This window comes from Anolis sagrei, chromosome 4 (assembly GCF_037176765.1).
Source record: "Anolis sagrei isolate rAnoSag1 chromosome 4, rAnoSag1.mat, whole genome shotgun sequence".
Lineage (NCBI taxonomy): Eukaryota > Metazoa > Chordata > Lepidosauria > Squamata > Dactyloidae > Anolis > Anolis sagrei.
The window spans coordinates 173,420,143-173,427,562 of NC_090024.1; positions in this window are offsets into that span (position 1 = coordinate 173,420,143).

The window sequence follows — 7,420 nt, forward strand, 5'->3', positions numbered from 1 at the left end:
TGATTATGTAAGCCGAATGTGTAAATGGTTTGTACTGAGAACTTATGGTTCTCATGAGTTCCTCAGGAGACAAAAAAAACCCCACACCCTCAGACAGCAATATAAAACAAACCATCTGTAGCATTTTGAGCAGAATTAAACTATATCTTTCAATGGAAAGGAAATAACTCTGACATGGGAAATATTATTTATTCTACTCCCTAAATAAAAAAGCAATTAGCAATATCTTTAAAAAGTCTCAAAATTAGGATGGAAAAACAGATAACAATACTAATGTTAAGAAATAATAGAGGAAAGCTGATTACTTAAACCAATGGGGCAACATTCTTAGAAATCATTAGCAGAAATCCTTTGGCCCAAGGTATTTCATGTTCCCCTTTGGCCCAAGGTATTTCATGTTTCCCATTTGAGTTGAGCCATAAAGTAGACTAAATACACATCCAGAGAATTTCCAGTGTTTACATCACTTCAGTAGTTTTTCAGATTTCATCATTCTTTTCTCCAAAACTCTACTTGGAGAAAAGGAATGTGTGGATCCTCTCCAGACGTAAGGGCTCACTTCTTTCAATTCTGTTTCATTTTTGTTCCATAAATACTCTTTATGGGAGCTGGAAGGCTCCAACTCCAGCACCACAAATTTAATATTATGGGAGACTTTGAAAAAAAATAGTATTATGTTTAAGAAATCAGATACTGTAATTCGATTCTTAAGAGTTCCAAGCATACTGATATTAAAGTACTCTGTTTTCCAGACTCCCCTTTGTCTTGCTAGCCTCATATTAATGGAGATTAGTTTTCTTCAACTATGATTAGGACAAGTCAACTGAAGATAAAAGCAGACCAACCTGATATATGTGTCAAGACTTCTATCTTGGTTCCACGCATACTATACATGTATGTTCTTCATGTACATAACAGTATTTGCTAAGGCTTTGTGTAGGGTTTCCAGTTGTATGGAACCATTCACACTTACAGATGTTAATGCAAAATATTCACACAGAGTGATGCCAGAGTCAGCAGATTCAACATAGATCCATTCAATTGTTCATGTGTTCAATTTATAAGCAAATGTAATTTGGATAAGGTTGGTTGTCTTTTGTGTTTCTACAGAGGCTTTCAGAAAGTGGAATATGGTCCACTAGCTAGCTTCCAGCAAACGATCAATATCGTGGGGAAAGGAGATATCAAAAGTAAATCATGTAACAATCATGTGCATTCATGTAACAAAGCTATTGTATGATAAAGTCCTGCATAGCTTTCAAATTATGCTCCAGGGAAATCTGGTCCACAGTTCCCCAGAGGTTTAGAAAGTTTATTCACTGCAAAAGCAATTGAATCAGCAGGCAGGTAGCATGCCTTGAAATCTTCTGTGAAGGATGACATGCAGGTCTCATGTGGAAATTAAGAGTAGTAACTAGAATATGTAAAAGAGCACGAACAAGTTTGCAAAAAATCAAGTCAGTCCTCTATTAATATTAGCCTGTTTTATATTAAAATAGGCTAATATAAAAGAGAAGAATAACTGTAATAGTAAGGGGATGGAAAAAATGAGACAGTTTTATTTCTGGTAATGTGATCATTCTGCTAAAGAGGGTTCAGGCCTTGTAGATTTAGAACATTCCCAACAAAACAAAATAAAATAAAGTCATAACCAACTTACACCCCATGGTTTCAATCAGATTACTCTGGAATATCAAACTTTGTCCTTCCAATTCCTGAACAATCTTTTGTTGAACAACTCAAGCAAATATATTATTCTCCTTGTTTCAGCCAAAATCATCAGGATTTTGCTTTTCTCCTCCTGCTGAAAACTGCATTTTCCCTCGGGAAACAACTCAAATTCCTGGAGGTAAACATTGGGAAAGTACTTAGACTGGTTATACAGACAGTTTACACAGATGAATGCACCAAAGTGTTCTTTATTTTTAAAGTCCAGATCCCCTGCCATCGACTGGAGAAGGAAAACAGGAGACATTAAAACAAAGTGACACTAACTCTTCCAGTTCCCAAAACAACCCAAACTCCACAGATCTTAAAGTTAAGAAGAATCCATTATGGTATTAAAATGCTGAGGAAAAACTCTACAACTATTCCCATGTTTGCCTCTTCCTATTATATCTTATTCCGAGAGAAGCAGGAGTATGGCAAAAACGTGTCAGGCTGCTTCTCAGCATTTTTAATGCTGCAAGTCCCATTAAGCCCCACTAGGCTTGCTTTCACAGATGTCAAAACAGAGCACTGTGGGATTTATTGAGATCAGCTGGACTTATGATGTTAAAATGCCAAGAAGCAATCTAGTGTATCGTATTCACAATTTAGAAGAGTATCCAGAAGCAATAGGGAGTGGGCAAAAGAGTACTACTTCAGTTTCCCAAAGCATAACAGGACACCATTACTTTTTTACTTTAGTTACACCTCTTGCCCTCAAAATCCATGTATTCTTAACCTGCACTCTGTGTGATTTTGAACGGAAATGGACACGTACCTCTTAGTTTAAAGTCTATCGATGGGAACCTCCAGATATTGTACCGCAGTTCTAGATGGCATAGCCAATGATGGGAAATCTGAGGAACAGCAATCCAATGACACCTGAGGGTTATACGAGAGTTGAATGAAAAGTAATGCCTCCACCTTCGTAACTCCTCAACACATGGCAGTACCGGTATGCGGCAGGTACTGGCTTGTTCAGTAGACTCTCCTCTACAGTTCCATTTTGGAGGGAAGCCTTAGCATTGAATGGTTGTGTTGTTAAAGTGCAAAGTATAGAACCCTGTGTGGACGGTCGGTCAATGCGACTTAAGCAACATGTAGTCATTGAATTCTTGACAGCAGAAGGTGTCACCCCAAAGGAGATTCATCCGAGAATGCAAGCTGTTTATGGTGATTGTGTTGATGTGAGTACTGTTGTGTCATTAGGCGAGTAAGTTTAAAGGTGTTGAGGTGGGAACATCTGACTTGCGTGACAAACAAAGAGTTGGACATCCTGTGACAGCACCCACCAAGTTTCACAAGCAAAGGTTTGACAAATTGATTCAGTACGCTTGTTGTATTACTCAGAGAGAAATTTTAAGCATAATCGGCGTTTCACAAGAATGTGTGGGTCGCATGATTGCTTTGGCTATCGGAAGATCTGTGCACGTTGGGTACCCAGGATGCTGATGCCTGAAATGAAAGTGCACAGACTTGAAACTTCAGAGACTGGATCTCATCACCATACGACATCCTCCATACAGTCCAAATTTAGCACCGTCTGACTTCCATCTGTTCTTGATAATAAAAGAAGATCTGCGGGACATCATTATGCTTCTGATGAAGACGTTGAGAGAACTGTGAGATGCTGGTTGCAGAAACAGAGTGTCGACTTCTTCCGTGACGGCTTCAGAAAACTTGTTCATCATTGGTATAAATGTATCTGATTGTCTGGTGGTTATGTGGAAAAGTGAATAGTGGTAGTTAAAGTGCACATTCTAAGAATTATATCTGCGTTTGATTAATTAAAATATTCCCATCCAAACCCAAGTAATGAAGGAGGAGGCATTACTTTTCATTCAACCCTAGTAATAATTTCCACCCTTCCATCCAAAGCCTTGAAGTTTTCTCAGTAATCATTATTGACTTAACTTAACCTACCATGCCAGATTGTTGTGAAGATAAAATGAGGCATGGGGTAAAACTACACACGCAATTGTGTTATGATTATTATCTCATATTCAGTAGTTATTGTCATGCTGGAGTCCTGAAAGTAATAGTTTAAACCAATTACACTACCCTTGAACAATAAAGTGAGGTTAAGTGTCCCACCCCTCAAAACATGATTAGCATTTTTCATCAAACTGAAAATTCTCAAGGATGAGAAGAGTGTTGTTCAGCTTCACAAAATTAAAAAGAAGTCCAATTCATCAATGACAAAAAATAATTAAGATTACAAAATTAATTGAGCATTCCTATGCAGCATTGGCATCAAGCAAGAATACAAGTAGATTTATATTTGTTTTCCTTTTTGGACTGAACTGTGTAAACAGTATGAATTCCTAGCATTCCAACAGTTCCATGTAATAATGCACCCAGTAGATCTGCTTTGAAATGTCCTTGTAAAACCTAAGCTCATCTGCAGTTGTACAATATGCAATTGTACAAGAATCAAGACCTATATTTACAAAGCACTTCAGCATGAACATAAAACATTTGCTATTCATCGGTTTAACGGCTTTGGTCAACTTGGTTGTAACTTGATTCTGAAGTTGTTTCACATGAGCACTCAACATATTTGTACTTGTGCTGTGTTCATGTTGTTCTCATTTGCCATCAAATTAACTTTGTGTTATGTGACCCTCTGAATGAGAGACATCCAAGAGCCCCAGTTATCAACCAAGTATTATTGTCTTTTCAAATCCGTCTAAACTACAATTGCCCCAGTTTAGTAATCTAGACTTATCTAGTGAGAGTTTGGGTTTTATTTGCTCCACGATCCATCCTTTTGTCTTAGATACGATAATTTTACAACTGGATATTTTTAAGTGATAGCGCCAGACCCCAAACAAGATGTTTTTTTCTTCAATAAAACACTGTATATGAGAGGTCTTGCATGTGTTGTCGAAGGCTTTCATGGCCGGAATCACTGGGTTGCTGTGAGTTTTCGGGCTGTATGGCCATGTTCCAAAAGAACATGGCCATACAGCCTAGAAAACTCACAGCAACTCAAAACAAAACATTTTTTTTACAGTGGACTCTCTTATTTTTTGTGAGGACATAATCGTGGTTATTACAACATACATGTTTTCAATAAATGAAACATCTGAAAACTACTTACCCAGAACATGTTAATTTTGGAAGTAGTTAGTTATGGTTTTGAAGCCCCAAAAGGAGTTCAATTTGTGAAATGCAAATGCAAATCTCAAAATAACTGAAAAGCTTGTCTTTCTGGTTTCTCTTGTTGAGGTGATAGCTAAATGCTGAAGTTGCACACTCACATTTTAAAAATACACTTTTGATCCAGTTTGTAATCACTTCAAACACCCTCAACAGAGGACATGACAGCTGTTTCAATTACAACAAAAGCCAGCAGTTAAACCATGAGTTATCCCTTCTCCACCATATAATAATGTGGTCATGGTCCTATAATTATAAAAGCAATATAAACTAATTTATACTGTAAAAGAAGGGAAAGTATACAAACATGCTACAGTATATACTATAGTATAGTCCACTGATCCCAGGTTGATGGGTTCCATAAAAGTGGGACAGTATATCAGCTCTGGATTTTATCCTATGCTGGATAATTAAGTCTATTTCCCCAAATGGGTTTAATGCCTATGAAAGCACCATTAATATTTGGACAAGAACTCAGGGTAGCTACATCCCTTCACTCACATGGATTGTATCTGCTGGTGGTGGTATAGGCAAGCATGATCGGAATGGCTTAGGTAGGATAGTAGTTGGGCTGGTGGTACTGAACTCCAGTTAGCTGATTCAAAGAAGCAAAAAAAAATTGAACATAATTTCTTTCTTCTGTCTTTGCCTATTGACCATTATCCTGTATAGAACATGTTGTATATTGCCCAGGGTGATGAAGAATACAAGTAAGAGGATTTTATTTTCTTCACTGCTTGAAAGCTTCTTGTAGGTCTATGCCTGGCCACAGTGGAACAAAATACTGAACCAGAAATATCTTTGGTTTGATCTTACATAGGTTCTCATTTATTACCAGGTAAGGAGGAGGGGCATGTTGCTACCCAAGCTCTATTTCAAACCCTCCAAAGTCTACTAACCTCCAAGGTAACCTTTTTCTTGGTCAAATCATTCTTACAGTAAAGTTCTTCCTAATATTTAGGTGGGATCTCTTTTCTTATCATTTGAATCCCTACCACACATCACTTAAAATTTCAAAGCCTTCTAGCTTTGAAATTTGGTGTTGTTTAACAGTGTAGAGAAGGCATGGGCATTTGCCCTTGTCTGGTGTAGATGCATGTGGCATTCCTCAAACAGAGGCCCTGCTTTTTTGAAAGGTGCTGGTATTTGTCTTTTCTCCTTCCAGAACCCTGGCCTTTGGTCAACAGCAACAGCTGCATTTGTATTGTGCAATAATACAATTCTTTGGAGAGGCCTGGCTTGGGAAGGAAGTTGACAGCCACTTTAATGTCAAGATTTCTTGGCCCCTTTGGCTGGCATGGGGTTTTTATCAGGTGTTTTCCCTGCTGGGTTACAGTTAGAAACATCTCCACTTGAATCGCAATTGTTCCACATGTTCCAAGAGCTCTACTAACCCACAACCAAAACAGTGCAGCTCACACATAAATCAGTTAAATTCTGTTCTAGAACAAGTGGTGCAACATAATAGAAAGCCATTCACAAATGAGCACAGTAATTTTAAATGAGGTTAGGAGTAGCAAAAGAATGACCCAGTTTTTAAAAAAGCAATTACTATAGAAAACTCTAATTAAAAAGGCTATAAAAGCCAGGGTAAGATGAGGGCTTTAATAGGACTGCCAAAGTTTTGTTGAGAGGATAGCTATAAGAATATAGTCCTCTGTTTGGAAAGTATCCAATCCAAGTCTAGTTTTAAAGATGTAGTAACCATAAGAAGGGAACCGTAAGAAAGGAAAGCTTTTATAAAACACATTGTGTGACACACAGACCACACTGCCATGGTATTCGCTGTTACTGTGAGGTACTCTATTGACATACATTTAATGCATTTTTTTGCTTCTGATGAATGCCTTTCCTCTTTGTTGGCAGCACATAACTGATCACTCTAATTGCTGATATTTTGCATTGTGTGTTCATGCTTGGAAGCAAAAGTGTAATGGGATGAGGGCATTACCCTTAAAATAATTCGACCCACTCCATTAAATTTTCCTTCCATTCCCAAATTTCTAACATTGCAAGGAGTGAGACATGTAAATCCCTCACACAGAGAACTCATATTGGCTGTGTCCATATTTCCTTGGTCAGTTTGGCCACTTTTTTTCCCCTATGGATGCCTAAGCTCTTCTTTCTAAAGGCTGATCCCAGGTTTTAAGTTACTGCAGTTTATTTGCCATCCACCCATATCTACATTCCTGAGGTCACACTTCCCATGCAGGACACATATCAGTTCACATAAGTTCTCTTTTTCTTGGCCTTCCAGTATTCAGTCCTACATAAAGGAATAATGAATTTCAAAATTTTCTTAAAAGGTTGACCAGAGATATCAGTAGGCTAAAAGAAAAAATGTGTGTATCCTATGGAAAGCAAATTGCAAACCATTTTTCTTTCCCTAAAAAATGTTACTAAATGTCTGACCAATTACTGGAATCAAAAGAAGCCTCATGACATTTCCATTATGAATTCATTATGTTATTATGTGCATTTTTCTTCCAAGGGGCATTAGCGCCCTACACATATGCACACACATTCACGCAAAAATATACATGCACAAGTC